This window comes from Dendropsophus ebraccatus, chromosome 7 (genome assembly GCF_027789765.1).
Source record: "Dendropsophus ebraccatus isolate aDenEbr1 chromosome 7, aDenEbr1.pat, whole genome shotgun sequence".
Taxonomy (NCBI): domain Eukaryota; kingdom Metazoa; phylum Chordata; class Amphibia; order Anura; family Hylidae; genus Dendropsophus; species Dendropsophus ebraccatus.
Window position 1 is genome coordinate 92,875,075 of NC_091460.1, and position 26,515 is coordinate 92,901,589.

Sequence of the window (26,515 nt, forward strand, 5' to 3'; positions counted from 1 at the left end):
GTGAGTATAGAGCTCTCCCCACCCCCTCCCCAGCACTGCACCCCTCCCAGCAAGGAAGGGGGGGTCAGTTAACCCCTTCATTGCTGGGATGGGTGCAGTCTGACATCAGTCTGGCCCCCAAGGGGTTAAGGGGGATGCAATACATCCTCCCTTAACCCCTTGGGGGCCAGACTGTAAGCAGCGATCTGTAAAGATGCTGCATACTGTAAGGTGCACAACACCGCTCACAATGATGGGTGTTGTGCTCCTGTTTGTGTGTTTTTTGTGTGTTTCTCCCTTTTTGTTTTTCAGATATCGGTATCCTGTGGATTACGTCGGATTCCGTGGACTACGTCGATGACCAGCGTTTTTTTAATGTTTTTTTTTTATAAAATGGTCAATGAGGGGTGTGGGGGTGTTTTTATTTGAATAAATTTTTTTTTTAACTTGTGTCTTGTCTTTATTTCTTTACTTTATAGACTTAGTAGTGGAAGCCGTCTAATAGACGGAATCCATTACTAATTTGGGGCCTAGTGTTAGCCGGTATAAAATGGCTAACACTAACCCCCTATTATTACCCGGGTGCCAGTGGTCCCGGAGCGTCAAAATTGGCGCTCCTGGACCGGGCGGCAGCAGGCTGGTAAGATTAAGGCTGGGGAGGGCCTAAACCAATGGCTCTTCCCACCCTGGTGTTACCAGGCTGCTGTCGTTTGGTTTTTAACCCGGCTGGTTATAAAAATAGGGGGGACCCTATGCTGTTTTTTTTAATTATTTATTTACTTAAAAAAAAAAAAACGCTTAGGGTCCCCCCTATTTTTATAACCAGCCGGGTTAAAAACCAAACGACAGCAGCCTGGTAACACCAGGGTGGGAAGAGCCATTGGTTTAGGCCCTCCCCAGCCTAAATCTTACCAGCCTGCTGCCGCCCGGTCCAGGAGCGCCAATATTGACGCTCCGGGACCACTAGCACCCGGCTCTTCCCAGTACCCCTGGTGGCATTGGGTACTGGGGTAATAATGGGGGGTTAGTGTTAGCCATTTTATACCGGCTAACACTAGGCCCCAACTTAGTAATGGATTCCGTCTATTAGACGGCTTCCACTACTAAGTCTATAAAGTAAAGAAATAAAGACAAGACACAAGTTAAAACATTTTTTTATTCAAATAAAAACACCCCCACACCCCTCATTGACCATTTTATAAAAAAAAAAAACGCTGGTCATCGACGTAGTCCACGGAATCCGACGTAATCCACAGGATACCGATATCTAAAAAACAAAAAGGGAGAAACACACAAAAAACACACAAACAGGAGCACAACACCCATCATTGTGAGCGGTGTTGTGCACCTTACAGTATGCAGCATCTTTACAGATCGCTGCTTACAGTCTGGCCCCCAAGGGGTTAAGGGAGGATGTATTGCATCCCCCTTAACCCCTTGGGGGCCAGACTGATGTCAGACTGCACCCATCCCAGCAATGAAGGGGTTAACTGACCCCCCCTTCCTTGCTGGGAGGGGTGCAGTGCTGGGGAGGGGGTGGGGAGAGCTCTATACTCACCCCGATGTGTCCTCTTCGCTGGTCCGCAGCACAATGAAGTCACTGTGCTGCTGACCGGCTCATTATATGTGCGCTCAGCCGATCAGCCAATCAGCTGAGCGCACATATAATTCTAAATGTTTCTTCTAATAATGCTATTGTGATAACATAATTAGAAGAAACATTTGATGTTTTCATTAAAGAAAAGTGATGATTAGTACAGAAAGCTCTATTGCCGGCATATGAATTAACGGCTTATGGAGCTTCCTGTACTAATTAATATTTAATTAAGAAAACACATTTTCGATGAAATAAATTCAGTTTCGTTGGTCAATAATTTAATTCTAACGAATCCATCATTGTGCAATTAAATATACTGTCAAAAAATAAATATATATAAATATACATTTATTTATATATATATATATATATATTTATTTTAACAGTATATTTAATTGCACAATGATGGATTCGTTAGAATTAAATTATTGAACAACGAAAGGGACTTTATTACAAAGAAAATGTGTTTTATTAATTTAATATATTATCTATTAGAGGCATCGGCATTCGGCAGCATTGCCGGCTATTTTTGAAGTACTCTGTATGGACAGCCTGTCAATCCACGGCCGCATGTCCAGCCGCAAACAATGGTCTTGTTCATTTTTTACGGGTCCATTTACGATAGGGCCGTAGATTCATACATAGTGTGCACTGTGCAGCCGTATATCCTATACTTTCCAGCGTACGCATGAACCACCAAAAATACCGCCGCACAATTACAGCCGCAAATACAGCCGCACAGTTACATAGTCTGAACCTGGCCTAAATCTGTAAGTGTACCCTGAGGTATTCTCACAGAGTTTGTAGAATTTCACGCCATACCGTGATCTCTTATTGGGACGGTACTGGCGGAAAAGACGTGTCTGGGGGGGAGCGTATGCTAGGCTACCCCCAGACACGTCACTGGATGATGAGGATGAATGGAGGAAAAAAGGATCCCCCCCATTCATCCTCACTGGCTGTTTCGGTGTCGGAGGCAATAATAACGTATGCGTCTGACGCCGAAAACACCCTGGGAGCCATTTTTATATGGGGATTAGTATATGGGGTATGTAGATGTGTAGTGTAAAACTTTATTTAGTATAGTGTAAAAGTGTTTTTTACGTGTCTTTTTAACATTAAAGTATAAAAAAAACCTACGCCAAGAAAGGAGTTGCAATTTTATTTTATTTATTTGCTTCCCTGTGACAACTCAGACATTTCTCAGGAGGGTAGGGATGTATATGTCTTTCATTTTAATATATACTCATTTAGTGGAGCGGAGGTTGATGTGACCTCTCCACCAGTTATTTCTTTCTCTTTATTTCTTCTCGATAATGCGGAGTTTGCGAATGCTCCGAACATTGGACAATACGAAAAAAGTGAAGTCCACATCTCACTTTATTCGCTTAGTTTATATTGTTACCTGTTTTATTCTTAGGTATATCACCTTTAGTTTGTCTGAAAATGCTACATGCTATCCTCTTTTTCTGCCTGAAAGGGTTACCCACTATATTATTGTGCTTCCAGGGTCTCTTCTTAACACCTCCTCTTCTATTAATATTTTATGAAATTAATCACTTGGAATGTTAAGGGACTACGTTCCCCATCTAAGAGGACTTCTATACTTAAACATCTTAAGAGACTTAGGGCCGATATAGTATTATTGCAAGAAACACATTTAACTGAATCGGATTATTTTAGACTCAAACGTTTTTGGGTGGGTGCTGTTTATGGTTCACCAGCTATTAACCGTAAAGGCGGGGTAGTTATTCTTACACATAAAAATTTATATGGTTCACCAGCTATTAACCGTAAAGGCGGGGTAGTTATTCTTACACATAAAAATTTAACCTGTACGGTATTATCACAATATCAAGATGATGAAGGCAGGATATGTCATCTTCTTATTGACATTCCAGCGGGCAAATATAGCATATATAACGTTTATGGTCCCAACACTCAGAGACCTGATTTTTTTTTTAAATTGGAAAACCTCATTCTGCAAGATGACAATAATCTTAAAATAGTTGGTGGAGATCTAAATACTGTTCTTTATACAACTGAAGATAGAAAAAGAACCCTACTGTTAGGACTCGAGCCGTGCATTCAGCTCCTGGCATCGCAGATGTGTGCGGCCAAAGAATTCATAACAACCTCTCAGGCCGGTTGCTGTGGGCACGACGACGGCGTCCATAGCAGCCGGACTGCTTCTCTTGTTTTTCACCTACTCTGCTCTGCTATTCCATGTTGTAGCAGAGGCCAGGGTTTCACTCCCCTGGCTGATCAACTTAGGTGTTGTGTGTGTGCTTATTGATTGTTGACGGACAGCTGACTCACCAGTAAGCTGTCAGTATCTGTGCAGGACCTAGAGCCTCAGCCCCAATCAAGCCTGAGGCTGGGACTACAGGTTGCATAAGTACCAGCATTTGTATCATGTTCCTGCCTGTGATAGTATCTAGCTCCTAGTTTACTTGATCTAGCGCTTTCCTGCATTTATTATCTGGTTACCTGACTTCGGCTATTAACCCTTTGACTACCCCACTGGACACGATTTTGTACTTTGCTGCTCGGTTGGTTTTGACTTGGACTCCTGACTTTCCCTTTATTGTGTTGTGTATTGTCTTGTTTTGTTCTGTGTTCCACTCAGTTAGATCAGGGACTGCCGTCCAGTTGTCCGTTGCTATTAGAGCTTCTGAGGCAAGCAGGTAGGGGCAGTGGGGCGGGTGCCAGCTTCAGGGCTCACCTGTCCTTGTGTTTCCCTGTCCCTATCCTAACACCTACTGTATATACTTCATCAGATAATATTTTATCCAACTTCCTTAATTCTACCTCCCTATCTGATTCTTGGCGTCATCTACACCCAGATGGTAGAGAATACTCTTTTTACTCTCACTCCCAAACTGCCTGGTCAAGAATAGACTACTGTTTAGTGTCACCGGACTCTCTTGGCAGAGTAGAAGACTCTGAAATTCATGATATAGTAATTTCGGATCACTCCCCTGTTAGTTTACAATTAAGAGACATTTTTCAGAAGGGATCCGATATTATTTGGAGATTTCCTTCTCATTTATCTAGTGATGAATCATTTATCAAACTATTAAAAAAATGGTGGTCAGACTTTTATTCTAACAATGCTCAACATACACAATCCCCAATACTTTTCTGGGAGACTGCAAAAGCAGTTCTAGGGGGCCAAATAATTTCTTATGTGGCTGCCCAGAAACGTGAAGCACCTAAAAACTATCTTCAACTTTCCCAAGATCTGCGCTCTACATACACTCTTTTCCTGTCTTCCACTACAGATGACAATAAATCTAAATGGACAGCAGCTAGACAAGCTTTCGAAATTGCACAGGAAAAACTCAATGCTATATATAGAGATCAATACATATCCCGTTTATTCCGCTATGGTAATAAATCAGGGAAAATGTTAGCTAACCTTGCTAAAGGACGTAGACCTACTACACATATCCCTGCTCTCAAAGATACAGCGGGTAATATACAAAAAGATCCTAAAGTCATATCACAACTTTTACAACAATTTTACCGCTCACTTTATTCCAAAGATAGGCTTGATCTAGCTGCTGGTAAGAACTTTCTAGAGTCATTAACTCTACCTTCTCTTGATACCTCTTCTCTTTATTCTCTCAACGCCCCAGTCACATTGGAGGAAATTACTGCCACTATCTCTACACTTAAAAATAACAAAGCTCCAGGCCCTGACGGCTATAGTGCGGAATTTTATAAATCTATGTCTTCTGTCATCTCCCCCACTCTTCTTTCTACTTTCCAAACTATTCTGACTGACCATCACATGCTCCCCTCGGGAGATACTGCATATATCAAAATACTACACAAACAGGGGAAGGATCCGACATCTCCTAATTCGTACAGGCTAATCTTTTTAATAAATGTAGACCTAAAATTGTTGGCAAAGATTATGACCAATAGATTGGCAGACATCCTACCATCACTAATAGGCAGCCATCAAGTTGGCTTTATAAAAGGACGTTCTGGTGTCACTAATATAAGAACGGTACTAGCGGCCCAGTCTGGTGTCCAATCTGGGGGTCGTTCCAGCCACTCTACAGGTCTGTTGGCAATTGACGCCGAAAAGGCTTTTGATAATATCAGCTGGGAGTGGCTGGACATGACCTTAACAAAATTTGGTATCACAGGTCAATTCAACGATTTTATTTCCACAATATACACATCTCCGAAAGCTAGAATTCATACCCCGGGTTTCCTTTCAAATAGCTTTCCCTTACAAAAAGGTACCAGACAGGGTTGCCCCCTATCCCCTCTATTGTTCAATTTGGCGATGGAGCCTCTTGCTAGATATCTTATTTCTTCTGACTTTTTCTCAGGCATACAGGTTGGTTCCCAAGTCATCAAAGTTACATGCTTTGCTGATGATACTTTAATATATTTAGATAACCCAGATCTAAATGTTCCAGCAGTATTAGATGCCTTAAATTTTTTTGGTTCCTTCTCTGGGTATAAAATCAATATACATAAAAGTCAACTTCTTTACCTAACTCCACATAAGAGGTCTACTGCGGGTCCTGCGAGGGTCTCCATCGCTAAATCCTATATTACTTATCTTGAAATCCAGATTGGCAGAACTCCCTCCTCACTATATTCCCTGAACTATCGCCCTATAATTAAGAGAATAAAACAAGATCTCCAGAGATGGGAATCTCTACCATTGTCAATTCTAGGCCGTACCCACTTAATCAAAATGATGTGTTTTGGAAAACTGTTATATCCAATGCAAACAATACCCCTTTTACTCAAACATTCTGATGTTTCCCTACTCCAATCATATTTCACTAAATTTATTTGGCAATCAAAGAGACCTCGTATTGCCTATTCCACTATCTGTCTCCCTACTTCTAAAGGTGGCGCTCAATGCCCAGATATTAGATTATATAATTTAGCCGCTCTCTTTCGCCATGCTAAAGATTGGATTATGTATAGACCAAAATTTTACTTTTACTGTGAAGATACTCAAAATATACTAAAAATTAACTTTTATTTCTATTAATTTAAAATTGTGATCCAAAAGAAAAGTGATTAAAATAATTCTGGATGTAGGAGGTATCAATATATAGATATGTCTGTGTAAGGCTCAATCATTACTTAGTGTTTGTAGTGTCCAATACGGATATACACCTTCGGGTAATAGGCGTTCAGACCAAATAGAAAGTGGTCAGTTATCGATTCGGTTAATCCAATTCAAAGTGGTTCAATGCTATACCAATTATGGATCTCCCAGTGTAATATCTATATTCAACAGCCCGAGAAGGCTTTTAAGAGAGTTTAGTGATGTCTGTAAAATGTCCTATGGAGATTGACTATTGGACATATATATTGTTTAGGTTAGATAACCACAAACATAAGCACATGTTATTTTGGGGGCGATATATTGACGATATTTTGATTTTTTGGGAAGGGGATTTAGACACTTTACGAGAATTTATTTTAAGATTAAACACAAATCAGATTGGCATGTACTTTACATCGGAGATTGGAGGGAGGAGAATCAATTTTTTGGATTTGGAGATATATATTGATACTGACAATACCATTCAAACAAATATTTACAGGAAGGATACAGCAACAAACAATTTGCTGCATTGGTAGAGTCATCATCCAAAAACTCTAAAATCCGGGATCCCTGTAGGACAGTACCTGCGGGTTCGCAGGAATTGTTCCAATGATCTAAATTTCAAAGAAGAATGCCAAAATCTAAAAACACGATTTCGAGCACGGGGTTACCCTAGACAGGTCCTAAATAAGGCCTTCAACAGGGCTACTAGCACATCAAGAACTGAACTCATAAATGATATTCCGCCACCGCAAAGAGTGTCCTCTAAGAAAATAGTCAGATGCATCGGGACTTATGACAATCAGTCATCAGAGGTCTTGAAAACCTTACGAAAATATTGGCCCCTCCTGTTAGGAGACAGGGAATTACAGGAGGTCCTGAACCCATATCCCAATGTCACCTATAGACGAGGACGTAATCTGAAGGACATTTTAGTCCATAGTCATCTTTCCACTCAAGACCATGCAAATTCGGAGACAAGACAGGGCAATGGCACAGCCCCTTGTGGACAATGCTCCTTCTGCAGATTCGTCCCGAGGAGGAAGGAATTCATTAATCCCTCCACGGGTAGAACTTTCAAACTGTATGACACCATTAACTGTAAAAGTAGGGGTGTAGTATATGGCATCATGTGTACCTGTCCCAAGTTATATGTTGGTAAGACAATACAGGAATTAAGATGCAGAATTAGTCAGCATTTGAGTAACATCAAAACAGGTACAGACACTGCAATAGTACGACACATGAAAGAATTTCACAATAGTGACAGAAATAGCCTTACCTTCTTTGGTTTACGGAAAATGATGTTGGGTCCGAGAGGAGGGAATCTAGATAGAATTCTATTACAAGAGGAGCCCAAATGGATATTCAGACTGGATTGCATGTTTCCAAAGGGCCTGAACGAAGGCTTTACCTATACATCGTTTATATAGAGCACTTGGTCCATTCTCTGTCCGTTTGGAGGTTGTAACTTAATATTTTCATGTAAAGTTATCATAACTCTATAATGTAAATGTAGTGATCGTATTGAGATTTACCATCTATTTGAGGGCCTATGGGGCTGGGGATTTCTTTTATAATGATGATTAACTATTAACCACACTAAGATATCATAATTATTAACTGTAATTAATAAATAGAAATACCCTGTGGAGTAGATGTCGGTGTATATGTCCATATAGAATTTTTCTGTGGTACCCAAGGTGGATATCTTTAAGGATCGCTATTTAACCATCTTTTATTAGTAAGTTATACTTGGGAATGTTGTTTTGTTTCTTACTTTGATGATTATGACTGAGTTCTACTTAGTTAATAAATAACATTTAATTTGGAAAGATATATATATGGAGGGCTTAGTCATGTATACACGGACTAATAATGATAGTACATTCTAGGTATATACCTCCGTTTAGCAGATCCTTAAAATTGATGCTTTCTCAAACTTGTAGATACGTGCAATAGACCTTTGCAGAAGTGAAAAATTTCTCTAAGTATGGACACCTGCGCAGTAGATCTTCGTAGCGGTCAAGTCCGCAAAGTATGGACGCATGCGCAGTGGATCCTTAAGGATTTTTCTAAGTATGGGTACATGCGCAGTAGATTCTTGGAGTGATAAATTTCGTTAAGTATAGGCGCATGCGCAGTAGATCCTTTAACACCTACTTTAAAGCTAAGTCCTGCTTTGTCAAAGAGAACCATGAGCGTAGAATAGTGGTCACATGATAATTGACATGACTCCATGATATCATGTGATCCATGACATCATCTCTCCATTGGAAGGTTTGAATAAATACAAATAATATAATAGGTTGATTACACTGATTGTAAGACCAATGGTCTCTTGGACTTGTTGATACAGCCCCATATAAGAGTTTGTAGAGCGACTCGCCCTTCATATATTGCCCTTGATAAAGCCGCAGTGTAGCGGTGAAACGTCGGGTGGGTGGTGGGTTCTAATGTGTGGATTTTAAATGTCTGGTTGTTATTAGGAGATACTCTATTCCTATTGTAGGATAAGAACTACCAGACCATACTAAGTCTGTGAATTTGTTAGTGACAGTCCGGCGTGCCGGCTGTGCCGGACTAACCACTGACTTACATGGCTCAATGATAATTCTTGTGAGTGATTGGATGTTTGACCAAGGAGATGACTGATACCGTACGATACTAGATACGGGGTACATAAGATACATGTTTGTGGTTATCTAACCTAAACAATATATATGTCCAATAGTCAATCTCCATAGGACATTTTACAGACATCACTAAACTCTCTTAAAAGCCTTCTTGGGCTGTTGAATATAGATATTACACTGGGAGATCCATAATTGGTATAGCGTTGAACCACTCTGAATTGGATTAACCGAATCGATAACTGACCACTTTCTATTTGGTCTGAACGCCTATTACCCGAAGGTGTATATCCGTATTGGACACTACAAACACTAAGTAATGATTGAGCCTTACACAGACATATCTATATATTGATACCTCCTACATCCAGAATTATTTTAATCACTTTTCTTTTGGATCACAATTTTAAATTAATAGAAATAAAAGTTAATTTTTAGTATATTTTGAGTATCTTCACAGTAAAAGTTAAATTTTGGTCTATACATATAGTACTTAGCGTGAAGATAAGGGGCCTTTTTTGTTAAAGATTGGATTATGGACACGTCATATTTCTCCAATATTTTAATTTAGAAAGCTTTAGCAGCACCTTGGCCTTTACCCACCCTGCTACATGCTAAATTACCAGAACTCCCCCCAGAAATTAAGAGAAGTGTTATCTTTAAAGACACCATTGCCACATGGAAGGCGATACGAAAATTATATGGTTTACCCTTTTGCCTATCGAAAAGATTTCCTCTGTGGCATTCACCACTTTACCCACCTGACTCAGACAAATTAGATTACTCAGAGTGGCAGAGTGCACATGTTTCTTCTGTTGGGGATCTGCTGGATACTAATTCCAACACTTTCTTATCATGGGATATCGTCAGAACACGATTTAAATTGTCCTCATTTCATTTACCTCAATACGATTCTATAATTGAATTTCTTACTTCCAGAGTACGGGACATAGCAAAAGCAGAAAGTGATATAAATTTTGATAATTTATTCCCAACACCACCGGTACATAATTCTTTATCACATACATATGGAGAACTTAGATCACGCTCTCAAAAGAATTTATCTAGACAATTTTTTTTTTTAAAATGGTCCTCCATAATTTTTTCAGAGGATCTGACCCAACAAATATTGAGAGGATCTCAACTAGTGCATTCTGCTACTCCTAATGTGGTTCTACGCGAAATACATTTCCGCTTTATACACAAGGCTATATATGCCTTTAATATTCCTTTTTCCAACTCCCACACTTCTCACATAAACAGTTGCCCGAAATGTTCACTTCCTAAAGCAGACTTGTTTCATTGTGCCTGGGCCTGCACGCGAGTACAGGAATTTTGGGACTCTGTGCGGCTCTATCTTTTGTCCACTTGGGGCCATGCCATACCACTTCTCCCTCTTAGTTATCTTTTTCATTTTATTGATATAGACTCTACTACTCCCTCTCCTAAATTACTTACTTCTAAAGGAATTCATTTAACTCTATTAGTTTCCCTGAAATGTTTATTAAGACACTGGATACTGGATACTCTACCAGACATTTCTGAGGTAATCTCCGCTCTGAAGGAGATCTTTCATTGGGAACTTTTGGATGTATTGCGCAAAACATTTATGTCCAAATGGACACAATTTCTAATTCATGATTTTACTATAGAAGAGAGAGAGACTCTGTCATTAATCAATTTAAGGACACTGATTGGTATTGTATGGCCGCCCAAAAGGGAACTCTGGGAGCACTCCAAATATCTTAAGCTTTTCCCTTTCTCTGTTAAAGACAATTCTCTCCATTCTATTGGTAGCATATTTAAATATCTGATATCTATACCATGTTTTAAGGTGATATTATAGGTTACTGTTTTTCTACCTATGTTTTTGGTAAGACTACGTTGTATTGTATATGATAAAATGTTTTTTAAGGTTATTACAAAGGCTCATAGTATCTGTATGATATTGTAAACATACAATCCTTTGTTGCCTGTGAGCGACTTTCTTTTTGAATATGTAGTGATTTTTCAATATGTATGTTCAAATATTACATAAGCCACTAATAAAATATCGTTAAAAAAAAAGAAAAGAAAGGAGTTGCTGATAAATGCCGCACTTATGTGCAGTACTTATCAGCAAAACGTGGCTGTAGGATATAGAAAAAAACACCCTACGCCAAAAAGGAGGAGTTGCTGATCAGCGGTGCACTTACGTGCGATGCTGATCAGCACTCAGTGGCGATAGGGTGCGGAAAATAAAAAAAAAACAACAAAAAAAACACCTTTCTTCAACCTTATAGCAACTGATAAGTGTATAATATACACTTATCAGCCGCTAGGGGGCAGTAGGTCCCGAATTCCGGAAATTGCCGATGGGAGCCGAGGGGAGCTGAAGCTGGGACCGGCGGAAATACCCGAAGACGCGACGAAGAAGAGGACGCGATCGGGACCTGGAAGAAGCGATTGGGACGCCGGGATCAGGTGAGTATGTGCCAATACCTGCTGTGGACACCTCAGCTACCTAGCTGAGGTGTCCCCAGCAGGTATTTAACACTTTTTGTGGACTTATATCGCCGTGATCAGGACGTGGCACCTTGGCCACCATTATTTTTAACAGACAGCACCGACCGCCGACCACCCCCCGTGCTGACAAGCTAGGATGGCCTGCTATACATTATAGCAGGCCATCTTCTCCGATCGCTGCGTGTGTACACGCAGCGATCGGGGAAACGCGGGCATAAATGTACGCCTGTTTGCGTTAAGGCACGGGTTTTGGGGCCGTACACTTACGCCCACGGTCGATAAGGGGTTAAGAGCAACCTGGGTCCCTTTAAGAGTGACCTGGGTCCCTTTAAGAGCGAAATGGGTCCCTTTAAGAGCGACTTGGGTCCCTTTAAGAGTGAAATTTGTCCCTTTAAGAGCGACCGTGGTCCCTTTAAGAGCGACCTGGGTCCCTTTAAGAGCAACCTGGGTCCCTTTAAGAGCGACCTGAGTCCCTTTAAGAGCGACCTGGGTCCGTTTAAGAGTGACCTGGGTCCCTTTAAGAGAGAAATGGGTCCCTTTAAGAGCGACCTGGCTCCCTTTAAGTGCGACCTTGGACCCTTTAAGAGCCACCTGGGTCCCTTTAAGAGCAAAATGGGTCCCTTTAAGAGTGACCTGGGTCCCTTTAAGAGCGACCTCGGTCCCTTTATGATCAAAATATGTCCCTTTAAGAGTGAAATAGGTCCCTTTAACCACCCCCCGTGCCGACAAGCTAGGATGGCCTGCTATACATTATAGCAGGCCATCCTCCCCGATCTCTGCGTGTGTACACGCAGCGATCGGGGAAACTGCGGGCGTAAATGTACGCCCGTTTGCGTTAAGGCAGGGGTTTTGGGGGCGTACACTTACGCCCGCAGTCATTAAGGGGTTAAGAGCGACCTGGGTCCATTTAAGAGCTAAATGGGTCCCTTTAAGAGTGAAATTGGTCCCTTTAAGAGCGACCTGGGTCCCTTTAAGAGCAGCCCGCCCCACCCCGCTCAACCGCAGCCCGCCCCACCCCGCTCAACTGCAGCCCCCTGCGCCGCCCCGATCGCCACCCCCGGCCCTCTGATCGCCACCCCCGCAGCTCCGATCGCCACCCCCGCTGCTGCTCCGATCGCCCCCGCTCCGATCGCCGTCCCCGCCGCCGCTCCAATCGCCACCCCCGCTGCCGCCGCTCCGATCGGCACCCCCGCCGCCACCGCTCTGATCGCCCCCGCCCCCCCCCCCGCCGACGCGATCGCCTCCCCGCTCCGATCGCCGACGCTCCGATTGCCCCTGCCGCCTCGGCCATGGGCATAAGTTACCTGCTCCTCGTAGCAGGTCTTCAAATCCCCGGCTTCCCTCTTCAGCGCATTGATTGGCTGAAGAGATGAGCCAGGAATTTCAAATGGCTCCTCTTCAGCCAATCAGTGCTCCTCTTCAGCACTGATTGGCTGAAGGGGAGCTGTTTAAAATTCCGGACTCCCCTCTTCAGCCAATTAATGCACGGCAGCACCGATTGGCTGAAGAGGAGCCGTTTGAAATTCCCGTCTCCCCTCTTCAGCCAATCAGTGCTGCCGTGCATTGATTGGCTGAAGAGGGGAGCCGGGAATTTCAAACGGCTCCCCTTCAGCCAATCAGTGCTGAAGAGGAGCACTGATTGGCTGAAGAGGAGCCGTTTGAAATTCCCGGCTCCCCTCTTCAGCCAATCAGTGCACTGAAGAGGGGAGCCGGGGATGTGGAAGACCTGCTACGCGGGGCAGGTAAAGTATGGTCGCAGCGGGGCCGGTGGGGGCGATCAGAGTGGCGGTGGCAGGGGTTGCGATCGGAGCGGCGGCGGGAGTGGCGATCGAGCTGGCGCAGGGGGCTGCGGATGAGCGGGGGGCCGGGCTGTGGGCAGGGGGCTGGGCTGTGGGCGGGGCTGCGGGCGGCCGGCCTATATCGCGGGACGACGGTTTACACAGAACGATCGGCGAATTTTTTGCGAACGACAAACGACGATTTAAGAACATGTTAAAAGATCAAAATGAACGATTTCTCGCTCGTCGTTCGATCGTTCGCCACGTTTACACGTACGATTATCGTTCAAATTCAATCGTTATCGTGCAAATTCGCACGATAATCGTTCCGTGTAAACCCAGCATTAGAAGCGAGGCAGAGAGCGGGACTTAAGCGCCTGGGGCGATTTAACCCATTGCTATCCAGTCTATGTCCTTCATAAGGCATTCTGCCAAAGCTTTTAGATAAGAGCAGCTTATTGAAGGAATGTATTCATTTCAGTTAACCCATTATTTTACTACAAACTATATATGTTTTACATTTCATCTTTAAAGCGACTCTGTACCCACAATCTGACCCCTCCAAACCACTTGTACCTTCAGATAGCTGCTTTTAATCCAAGATCTGTCCTGGGGTCCGTTCAGCAGGAGATGCAGTTATTGTCATAAAAATAACTTTTAATCCAGCAGCGCTGTGTCTAATGGTGCGTTTACACGAAACGATAATTGGCCCAATCGTACGATTAACGAGGTTGGAGTAACATTTTTTTTTTCCATAACGATCAGCGTTTAGATGGTACGATATATTGTACTGAAAAATTGTTTTGCGATAATTTTGCGATCGCGTGCCCGCAGCCCGGCCCCCCGCCCGCAGCCCGGTCCCCCGCTCATCCGCAGCCCGGTCCCACGGTCAGCCGTAGCCCCCTGCGCCGCCCTAATCGCCACCCCCGACGCTGCTCTGATCGCCAACCCCGCTGCCCAATTGCCACCCCCCGCCGCCGCCACTCCAATCGCCACCCCCCGCCGCGGCCGCTCTGATCGCTCGCTCGCCCTGCCGCCGCCGCAGCTGCCTCTCCCGCCCCCGCCGGCCCGGCATACGCTACCTGCTCCGCGCAGCAGGTCTTCGACATCCCCATCTCCGCTGTTTAGTGCACTGATTGGCTGAAGAGGGGAGCTGGGAATTTCAAACGTCTCCTCTACAGCCAATCAGTGCTCCTCTTCAGTGCACTGAAGAGGGGAACCGGGGATGTCGAAGACCTGCTACGTTGATCAGGTAACGTATGTTCACGGCGTGGGTGATCGGATCGGCGGCGGCGGGGCGAGCGATCAGAGCGGCCGGGGTGGCGATCAGAGCGGCGGCGGCGGTGGCGATCGAGCTGGTGCAGGGGACTGCGGATGAGCGCGGGGCCGGGCGGGGCTGCAGGCGGCCGGACTATCGCGCGACGACTGTTTACATGGAACGATCAGCGATTTTTTTTTGCGAACAAATAACGCCGATTTGAAGATCAAAATGAACGATTTCTCGTTCGTCGTTCGCTGCTCCAGAGGGGAGCTGGGAATTTAAAACGGCTCCTCTTCAGCCAATCAGTGCTCCTCTTCAGCACTGATTGGCTGAAGAGGAGCCGTTTGAAATTCCCGACTCCCTTCTTCAGCCAATCAATGCACGGCAGCACTGATTGGCTGGAGAGAAGCCGTTTGAAATTCCCGGCTCCCCTCTTCAGCCAATCAGTGCACTGAAGAGGGGAGTCGGGGATGTCAAAGACCTGCTACGCGGAGCAGGTAACGTATGTTCGTGGTGGGGGCGATAGGAGTGACGGCGGTGGCGGGGCGACCGGAGCGGCGTGGGCGATCGGAGTGGCGGCGGCGGGGCTGGCGATCAAAGCGGCGGCAGTCATTAAGGGGTGGCGATCAGAGCGGCGGCGGGGGTGGCGATCAGAGCGGCGGCGCCGGGGTTGGCGATCGAGCCGGCGCAGGGGACTGCAGATGAGCGTGGGGCCGGGCTGCGAGCGGGGGGCCGGGCGGGGCTGCGGGCGGCCTATCGTGCGACGACTGTTTACACGGAACGATTGGCGATTTTTTTTTTGCGAACAAAGAACGCCGCTTTGATAACATGTTGAAAGCCGTTCGTCGTTTGATCGTTCGCTGCGTTTACACGGACGATTATCGTTCGAATTCGATCGTTATCGCGCAAATTCGCACGATAATCGTTACGTGTAAACGCAGCATAACGGCCGGGGCTTACATTTGTATATGCATTAGGCTGGCACACCCTCTCTGTCCTTCCTCCCCACCCTCCTCAGTATTAGGAATGTTCCAGGCAGATTGCTCCCTATTCCACACCTGTTTGTATAATGAACATGGGCTGGATAGTTAATACACCTGTGCAAAGCTCAAACAGCAGTAAATGTTGAGGAGGGTGGAAAGGAAGGACAGAGAGGGTGTGCTATCCTAATGCATATACAAATATAAGCCCCGGCCATTAGACACAGCGCTGTAGGATTAAAAGTTATTTTTATGACAATAACTGCATCCCCTGCTGAACGGACCCCAGGACAGATCTTGGATTAAAAGCAGCTATCTGAAGGTACAAGTGGTTTGGGGGGGACAGATTGTGGGTACAGAGTCGCTTTAAGGTTTCTTTGATTTATAGCAAAAGAAGGTTAACCCCTATGCGACCTAGGAAGTACCGGTACGTCCTGGAAGTCTGTCCCCAGACGACCCTGGACGTACCGGTACGTCCTGAGCTATGAAGCGCGCTCCGGAGCGGGGGGAGTCCCCTGTCACTTACCGATCGGGACCCCAGCAGTATAAAAAAAATAATAAAAAGTGATCTAAACGTCCGATCTTCACAAAAATGGTATTATTAACTTCGGGATGCTTTTACCTATCCGGACGATTCTGTGACTGTTTTCTCGTGACATATTGTACTTTAAATTTCTGGTAAAATGGAGTCGATACTCATAACGAATCTTTATGAAAAGCACCAAAATAACGTAAAAAATTGTAAAAAAAATGCATTTTTTAAACTTTGAAACCTTTCTGAAAACTTTCATACAGAAAATGGTTATGACATAAATTATATATTAAATAGCATTAAAACATATCTACTTTATGTTGGCGGCATTTATTAAACTATATTTCATTTTTTTTTAGACAATAGGAAGCTTAAAACATTAGCAGCAGTTTTCCAAATTTTCTGTAAAATTTCAAAATCAGATATTTTTAGGGACCTGTTCAGGTTCAAAGTGTATTTGAGGGGCCTGTATGTTAGAACGCCCCACAAAGCACCCCATTTCAGAAACTGCACCCCCCAAACTCTGCAAAAGCACTTCCAGAAAGTTTTTTAACCCTTTAGGGGAGTCACAGAAATAAGAAATTTGAAAGTTTTTATTTTCTGTGCAGAGATTTTATTGTAATCCAATATCTTTCATAATGATAAACCTATTAGCAGAGAAATGCCCCCAATATTGATTGCCCCGTTTCTGCAGTTTATAGAAATACCCCATATGTGACCCTATTGCGCTATTTGACGCAACCACAAGCCTCAGATATAAGGGAGCGCCTAGTGAATTTCAACGCCTCTGTTATATTTGGTCATTTTTGACCGTACCACTTCAGGTTGGCAGAGGCTCTGGGGTGCCAAAACCTAAAAAACACCCCTAAAGGGACACCATTTAGAAAACTGCACCCCTCAAGGAATGTAACAAGGGGTGCGGTGAGCACTGGACCCCACAGGTGCTTCGCAGATTTTCAGAACAATGTGGTGTAAAAAAGGAAAAATTCTATTTTTTACACTAAAATGTTGTTCTAACATTCATTTTTCATTTTTACAAGGGGAAAAAAGAAAAAAAAAACCAAACATGTAGCGGCGCAGTTTCTCCCGAGAACGGAAATACCCCACATGTGGACATAAAGTGCCAAGCGGGCGCAGGACGAGCCTCCAAAGGGAAGGAGCGCCAATTGGCCTTTGCAAGCTGGATTTTACTGGAATGGATTTCAAGGGCCACGTCGCATTCACAGAGCCTTCGTGCTGCCAAAACACTGGAAACCCCCACAAGTGACCCCATTCTGGAAACTACACCCCTCAAGGAATCTAACAAGGGGTTCAGTGAGCATATGGACCCCACTGGTGAAGGGCACAAATGTGGAACAATGTGACGTGAAAGGGAAAAATTTCATTTTTTCACTTTCACAGCACAAATGTGGCCGTCATCAAGGGGTCCATATCCTCACTGCACCCCTTGTTACATTCCCTGAGGGGTGTAGTTTCCATAATGGGGTCACTTGTGGGGAAGTTCAACTGCCTTGGCAACACAGGGGCCTTTTAAATGCAACATGGCCACTCGAAATCCATTCCAGCCAAATCCAGCCTCAAAAAGCCAAATGGCGCTCCTTCCCTTTGGAGGCTTACCCTGCACCCGCATGGCGCTTTATGTCCACATGTCAGGTATTTCCATACTCAGGGGAAATTGCTCTACACATTTAGTGTTTTTTTTTATCTTTTAACCCCTTGTGAAAATGAAAAAATCAAGACAAGATCAATGATTTAGTGTAAAAATTAAAAAATTTTTACACTAAATGTTGGTCTAGCCTTGATTTTTTCCTTTTCCCACAAGGGGTTAAAAAAGAAAGTGAACACAAAACGTGTACGAAAATACCCCACATGTGGATATAATGTGCCATATGGGCAGAGGGCAAGCCACCAAAGGGACAGAGCGCCATTTAGAAGCTGGAATGGAGGATGGAGGCCATGTCGCAATTACAAAGCTCCTGTGCTGCCAGGACAGTAGAAACCCCCCACAAGTGACCCCATTCTGGAAACTACACCCCATAAGGAATCCAACAAGGGGTACAGTGAGCATATGGACCCCACTGGTGACGGGCACATAAGTGGAACATGTGCCATGAAAATAAAAAATACAATTTTTTCATTTTCACGGCCAAAATGTGGCCGTCAAAAGGGGGCCATATCCCCACTGCCCCCCTCGTTAGATTCCTTATGGGGTGTAGTTTCCAGAATGGGGTCACTTGTGGTGGGTTTCTACTGTCCTGGCCGCACAGAGGCTTTGTAATTGCATCATGGCATCCTCTAATGGGAATGCTGGCCATACCTATTTAGCTGGGGAAAAGGGACCATTCTAATTTATTTGGGGGTATTAGGCCAATTATTAGTTTATAAGGTTGAAAATGACAGGTGTCCATCAAATTCAACCTGTGTTGATCCAGAGGAAGGCAAAAAAACCCTCATGAGGCAGACGACAGTAGCCTCATCACAGGGGAAAAATTCCTTCCCGACTCCATAATGGCGATCAGAATAATCCCTGGATCAACGTGACCCCTGAAATAGGAATAAGGGACAGAATTTAGATAATGTAGAACCCCAATGACGTGTGGTACGCCTTGAAGCGATCCAGTATGCAGAGGCCGGGGTGATCAGGACAGGCGTCATACTGGAAAATGGCGTCCTTCCTGATCCCCTTGTTACGCCACAGTCTGCACTTCTTCTGGGGTCTCCCTTTCTCCAGTGTGGGTGACGTCACCTGGAAAATGTTGTCCTGGTGCGATACGGGGTCCTTCATATCCAGAAGCGCTGGGTCCGCTCCATGGCTGCTAAATATTAGGGCTTTATTACTACTTCTGATATTTACGGATCGTGCCGCAAGGTACAGTAGCTCAGGCAGCGAGGGACCAGAAGAGGGGGCGCTGGTATAAAAGTTATCCCCGTACAGGTGGTAACCTTTATCTAGCAGTGGGAAGATCAGTTCCCGAACGATCTTCCCACTAACTCGGAGCATTGGGGGGGGGGGGGGGGGCATCTGGGGGTGGATTTGGGTGTCCTTTCCTTCATACACTCTAAGGGTGCGTGCACACTGCTGAATGGCGAAGGATAACCCTTTGTGCATTCCGCAGCTGGCACCTGCCGGCGAACAGATGGAGGCGCGCGTCTCCGCTCGTGTCACACTCCATTATATGCACGGGCGGATTCTGCCCTCTGTCCAATGTGTTTATTCTTCGGACGGACGACGGAATCCGCCCATGCATAGGATGGAGTCTATGACACGGGCAGAGACGCGCGCCTCCATCAGTCCGCCGGCGGGTGCCAGCTGCGGAATGCACAAAGGGTTATCCTTCGCCATTCCGCAGTGTGCACGTACCCTGGATCTGTAAGTGTACCCTGAGGTACTCTCACAGTGTGTAGAATTTCACGCCATACCGTCATCTCTTATTGGGACGGTACTGGCGGAAAAGACGTGTCTGGGGGGCAGCGTACGCTACGCTACCCCCAGACATGTCACTGGATGATGAGGATGATGAGGATGAATGGAGGAAAGAAGGATCCCCCCCCATTCATCCTCACTGGCTGTTTTGGTGTCGGAGGCAATAATAACGTATGCATCTGACGCCGAAAACACCCTGGGGGCCATCTTTATATGGGGATTGGTATATGGGGTATGTAAATGTGTAGTGGTGTAGTGTAGTGTTTTTTACGTGTTTTTTTGACAGTAAGAAAAAATATCCCTTCGCCAAGAAAGGAGCTGCTGATAAATGCCGCACTTATGTGCGGCACTTATCAGCAGCCAGTGGCGGTAGGATATAGGGGGAAAAATGCCCCTACGCCAAAAAGGAGGAGTTGCTGATCAGCGGCGCACTTTCGTGCGATGCTGATCAGCACTCAGCGGCGTTAGGGCGCAAAAGAAAAAAAAAATTGGAAAAAAAAAATCTTTTTAACCCAAAGCAACTGATCAGTGAATGATATTCACTGATTAGCTGCTAGGGGGCAGTAGAGCGACGCTGCCGGAGATTGCCGAGACCCGCTGAACCCGAGCGTTTCCGAAGATTTCCGACGCTGGACGACCGAACCTGGAAGTGAAGCGAAAAAGACGCGAGGACGGTGTGGACCGCAGATCGTCGCTCCGGACGCCCAGATCAGGTGAGTATGGTACACCTGCACCACACACACCTGTTGTGCACCCCTCAGCTACTTTTTTTTTACAGTTTGATCGCCATGATGGGCCGGCCGGTACTGGCCGGCCTATCACGGTGATCGTGGGGGTGGCATCGGCGCCATCTTTGGTGGGGACACTAATGCGATTGGTGCTGTCTCGGACAGCACCAATCGCCATTGCTTTCCGGGTCACCGGGTCACCGATGACCCAGAAAGCTGTTTTCAGCTGCTATATGCTGATCTGTATAGATCAGCATATAGCAGCGATCGTCGGCACGGGAGGGGTTAATCACCCCCGTGCCGACGAGCAGAGATGGCCTGCTATACATTATAGCAGGCCATCTTCCCCGACCGCTGTGTGTGAACACACAGCGATCGGGGAAACATCGAGCGTAAGTATACGCCCGCTTGCGTTAAAGCCCACCCTGTGGGGGCGTATACTTACGCCCGATGTCGTTAAGGGGTTAAAGTAAATATTAGTAACTGAGAATTTACAAAGAGTCTACCTAGAGCACCTTCATATTATGAAATTATTTTATTTACTGTTTTCCAATGTTGTTACTAAAGGTGTATAGTTTTATACTTGGCTATGTTATTATATACCTATAGGCCAAGTTTAAAAAGGGGGAGAAGGGAGAGAGAGGAATTAATGAATTTAAAACACCACACAAACTTTTATTTTTGATGACTAAAGAGGTTAATTGTGTTTTTGTTACTTATTGTTTGAAATTTCAAATCTGAAAGATAAAAATGTAATTGAAAGCCCAAATATTAATGAAAGTTTTAAGTTTTCATTGTAGATTATCCCTGATTACAAAGATGGATGACACAAGACGCAAGGATATATGGTGACCGCCATGCAGAATGACGTACCACTAAAAACAAACCACCCTGTCCGAGGTGTGAGGACAATCACTGAGACATGTAAGATGGTTGAAGGTAACCGTGCAGAGGTCTATATGAAGCCCAAGATTATGGGCCAATTAGAGATTTTGTTGGGTCCCTGGGCAAGCCGATGACTAAAAAAAAAACTGTTCAAAGACGAAGAGCTGCCATAGAGAGCCGCTGGCGCAACGTTCAGGTTCACACTGTCAACGCCAGAGACAGATGATGGATGAAGCTGCCGATGCTGCAGTTTCCTTTCTCTTCCCAAGGTAACCGTACAAAGTGTACAAGGGAATGGGGAGATGAGGATCTGTTTGTTTTTAAGTCTTTTCCACAGACGAGCAGCAAGAAGCTGAGAGACCAGCGGATGGAGAAGAGGTACAGGGGGTGCCAACCGCTTTGTATCTTACTGTGAGTTATTGGACAAAACCAGCAGAAGGGAGCCATGTGTAATGTGGTGTAGTATATTCACATTGGGCGGCCCAGGGGTCAACAAATATAACAAAATGGTTTGTGTAAAATTGTATTATCTACACCTGTCATAACCTACCGTAAGTCACACAGTAAAGTGCCTGTCTGCATAGTCTGTGATCTTCTTGCCTGTTTCAGGGAATGTAAGGGGACTTCATCCAACTGCCACAGGTGACCTTTAGAGGTATGTCCTTGTCTATATTGATGTTTTCTTTACAGGTTAGCCAAAGCTATACAACTGAGGCCAAGAGTCTAAGCGGTTGTAAAAAGACCTGTCAGTCAAAACACAGGTTTAAGGATCCATACCAATGTTACTATCCATTACAAAAAGGATCACGTGATATAAGATTTTCATTATAAGAAACTTTTAAAACCTTAGATGATGTATAATTTATACTTTTTTTTCTATGGTGGTGATTATATGTATAATATGCGATGATCTCAGTGAAACAAGAAACAATTTAGTTAGATCCAAATATTATATTGGTAGTAAGCTCCCAGTTACTTCATGTTATTGGTATATGTATTACGGTTAGTGATGAGCGAGTACTAAAATGCTCGGGTGCTTGTTACTCGAGACAAATATCTGCCGATATTCGAGTGCTCGTTTCGAGTAACGAACCCCATTGAAGTCAATGGGAGACTCAAGCATTTTTGCAGGGGACCCAAGTTCGGTAGGGGGAAGGTTGTGTGAAAACCTGTCAACCTCAGTAAATGATGGAAACACCACGGAAATGGACAGGAAACAGCAGGGGCAGCATGTATGCATGCCTCTGAGGCTGCCTAATGGCACCATTATGCCTAATTCTGTGCAACAGCCTGGTTAAACACAGGGAACCATTAATACAGAGGTAGCATATCATGAACCAGCCAAAAATTTCAACCTGACACAGCATGGCGGTGAGGACAGAGTGAACAAGGTAGAAGCGGTAGCCAGTCAGCCTTCCAAAAAGGTTCTGTTCATCAGTTTGAGCACCGCCTATTGGCGCTTACCCACGGCAGTGCTGCTGCGCCTAAAACTAAAATAGCCGGATTATGGCTAGATTTTGGCTCACACCCTCATGCAGTTTTGCGTGATAGGCATCTCTTTGGAGGTAGGGACGAAGAATAACAATACAGTCTTCATAAGAGGCCCCGCAATTAGAACGAATACACTTTCAATCCTTTAAAGAGTCTCTAAGAGAGGGCAAGTGCGGTAGCCTGTGTATTAAAAAGACCTGGTCAATCCTGCCTTTAAAAAGGCTACAACATCCAAGGAAGGTAGACGGTACTGTTGAAAGGCCTGGTGAATCCTGCCTTCAAAAAGGCTATTACAACATCCAAGGAAGGAAAGAAGCTACTGGTAAAAGGCCTGGTCAATCCTGCCTTCAAAACGGCTAAAACATCCAAGGAAGGTAGAAGGTGCTGTTCATCAGTTTGAGCACCGCCTGCTGGCGCTTACCCACGGCAGTGCTGCTGCGCCTAAAACTAAAATAGCCGGATTATGGCTAGATTTTGGCTCACACCCTCATGCAGTTTTGCGTGATAGGCAACTCTTTGGAGGTAGGGATGAAGAATAACAATACAATCTTCTTAAGAGGCCCCGAGCTAAAAAATGAAAGGACGGCAGAGAACACCAGAACACACCAGAACACAAGTTGACATCCACAGATTGTCTGGTACGAAATGGACAACACAAGGATGTTAAATTAGGATCCACCATTATCACTCTCTGTTCCTTTGAACAGTGGCGTGTATCTTGGAGATACAATAGATGACCAGACAGCCCTGCAAAATAGCACTTGAATTGAAGTTGATTTGATTTTAAAATTTAAATTGAAGGTTAGGAAAAAAAAAACAAAGTGGCCATTATCGGCCTTTAGATGAGGCAGGCGTGGAACCTCACAAAAATTAGGCCTGACACAGTAGAGTAAGAGTTAAAAAAATAAATAAAACAGCTGACTGGTTGGCAGGGGCGCGATCGGCGGGCCCCCGGCAACCAGTCCCGCTCCTCTGCAGACGTAATGTGACATCAGAGCATGGCAGTGAGGACAGAGAACCATTAGAAGTGAGTAAGGAAGCAATTGAGCCTTCCAATAATTAGGCAAGACACTGCATGGCGGAAGAAGACTTGGCTGTTGACTGAGAATTGAAGGAAGAGGAGGGAGAGGAGGAGGAGATAACAAGAATCTTCATGTTGAGCTGCTTTCCCTGGGTGGACAGCCAACAAGGAGGCAAGGGCAGGCACAGCAGTAGTCAACATCAATGCCAGTTAAGGCCCAGAAGTAGCCAACAAGGAGGCAAGGGCAGGCACACCAGTAGTCAACATGGATGCCAGTTAAGGCCCGCAGTAGCTAACATGAAGGCAAGGGCAGGCACAGCAGTAGTCAACATGGATGCCTGTTAAGGACCAGCAGTAGCCAACAAGGAGGCAAGGGCAGGAACACCAGTAGTCAACATGGATGCCAGTTAAGGCCCAGCAGTAGCCAACAAGGAGGCAAGGGCAGGCACACCAGTAGTCAACATAGATGCCAGTTAAGGCCCAGCAACAAGGAGGCAAGGGCAGGCACAGCAGTAGTCAACATGGATGCCAGTTAAGGCCCAGAAGTAGCCAACAAGGAGGCAAGGGCAGGCACACCAGTAGACAACATGGATGCCAGTAAAGGCCTAGCAGTAATCAACATGGATGCCAGTAAAGGCCCAGCAGTAGTCAACATGGATGCCAGTGAAGGCCCAGCAATAGCCAACATGGAGCCAAGGGCAGGCAAAGCAGTAGTCAACATGAATGTCCATTACTGCTCTGGTCCATCCTGCCTTAAAAACGGCTACAACATTGAAAAAAGGTAGAAGGCACTGGTGAAAGAATGGCATAGGACACCCGTAAGATAAGATGACACAAACAGATAATATGGTTTGAAATAGAGAAGACAAGGAAGGTAAGGGCAGGCACAGCAGTAGTCAACATGGATGCCAGTAAAGGCCCAGCAGTAGTCAACATGGATGCCAGTTAAGGCCTAGCAGTAGCCAACAAGTAGCCTTCTACCCCCAGCACCCTTTCGATTTTTAATTTGACTGTAGCAGTTGGGTTAAGATTCTATTGAAGTTCTATGCAGCTGTACTACAAATCCCAGCAATACAGTGTAGTACACACTAGTTTTGGGGGGGCTGTATGGTACAATCTGGTAGTGGCTGGATCTATACACACTCTGTGATACCCCCTTACAATGAGCAGTAAAGTTCTATGCAGGTGTACTACAAATCCCGGCAATACAGTGTAGTACCCACTAGTTTAGGGGGGCTATACAGTACAATGTGGTTGTGGCTGGACCTAGATACACACTCTGTGATACCCCCCTTACAATGAGCAGTAAAGTTCTATGCAGGTGTACTACAAATCCCAGCAATCCAATGTAGTACAGCAGCACCACCAGCCCCAAAATCAAAAAAGAGTACACTGAGCACTTCTTAGGGGTCTGTATGCAACACCTAATATCCCCTTTCTGCCAGCAGTCGATCACCACAGTGTGCTGCTGAAATCGTGGTAGCAGCACTTCAAGACCCAGCCAGCAGTCTGTAGTAATACTATTAAAAAAACGCTTTTAAGCCCTGAAAAGGGCTGTTTGTTTGTATTGCTAGTATTCCCTCACTACTGGAACGCTAAATCCTACACTGACGCTCTCCTTGAAAAGCAGCAGCTCTGTCCCTAATCTCTCACAGCATGCATCTGAAGCAAGTACTGCCGGCTGCGCGGGTCATCTGATCTGGCCAACCAATCGCTGCTATCGACATGTATGGGTCCCACGTGATCGCAGGATGTACCAAAGAGTCCCCTGCATGTTTATTGGCTGAGAAATAGCACACAAACTTACAGGAAACGAATGATGAGATTTTCTCGAGTATTGCGAGATGCTTGTCCGAGTAACATTGAATACCCTAATACTCGATCGAGTACCAAGCTCGGACGACCATGCTCGCTCATCACTAATTACGGTATATGAATATTTACAAGAAGAGATGGGACCTGTGTGGTCTAATCATAAAGATGTTTTCTAGGTATAAAATGAAGTAAAAAGACTAAAAAGAAGTGGAAATTCTGGGAATCCTGTACTGAAGATTGTGAATTCACTGTTTTTAATTTGTGTCAATCAATTTTTTATTTTGCTTTTGCCATGAGATAAGATTTGCTCACTTCTAAACTTTTTCTTTTCAAAAACTTTTAACCCATAGCTGCACCAGGACGTTACTGAACGTCTTCGTGCTGCTATAGGAGTTCAGAGGGGGGGTCGCGCGGCGACCCCCCCTCTGAACTGCCGCGATCCCGGGTGCCGCATGTAGCCCGGGATCGCGGCTATTAGCGGGCACGGTCCGATCGCCGTGCCCGCTAATTAAGTACTTAGAAGCAGCTGTCAAAGTTGACAGCTGCTGTCAGGAACTGGTGACACCAGACACACAGAGACAGTGAGCCCTAAGCTCAGCCCCGCCCACTGACTCTACCTACTTGCCCCCCTAGGCTAAACCTTAGGGCAGCAACTGGGCGGCGGTCCCTGTACTGGCTTGGTGGGACAAAAAGACAAGACAGACAGACAGACAAAACACAATAAAGAATAGTCAGCAATCCGGGTCACAACAGTCTGGCAGCAAAGGTACAAAATCAGGATCCAAAAGAGTAGT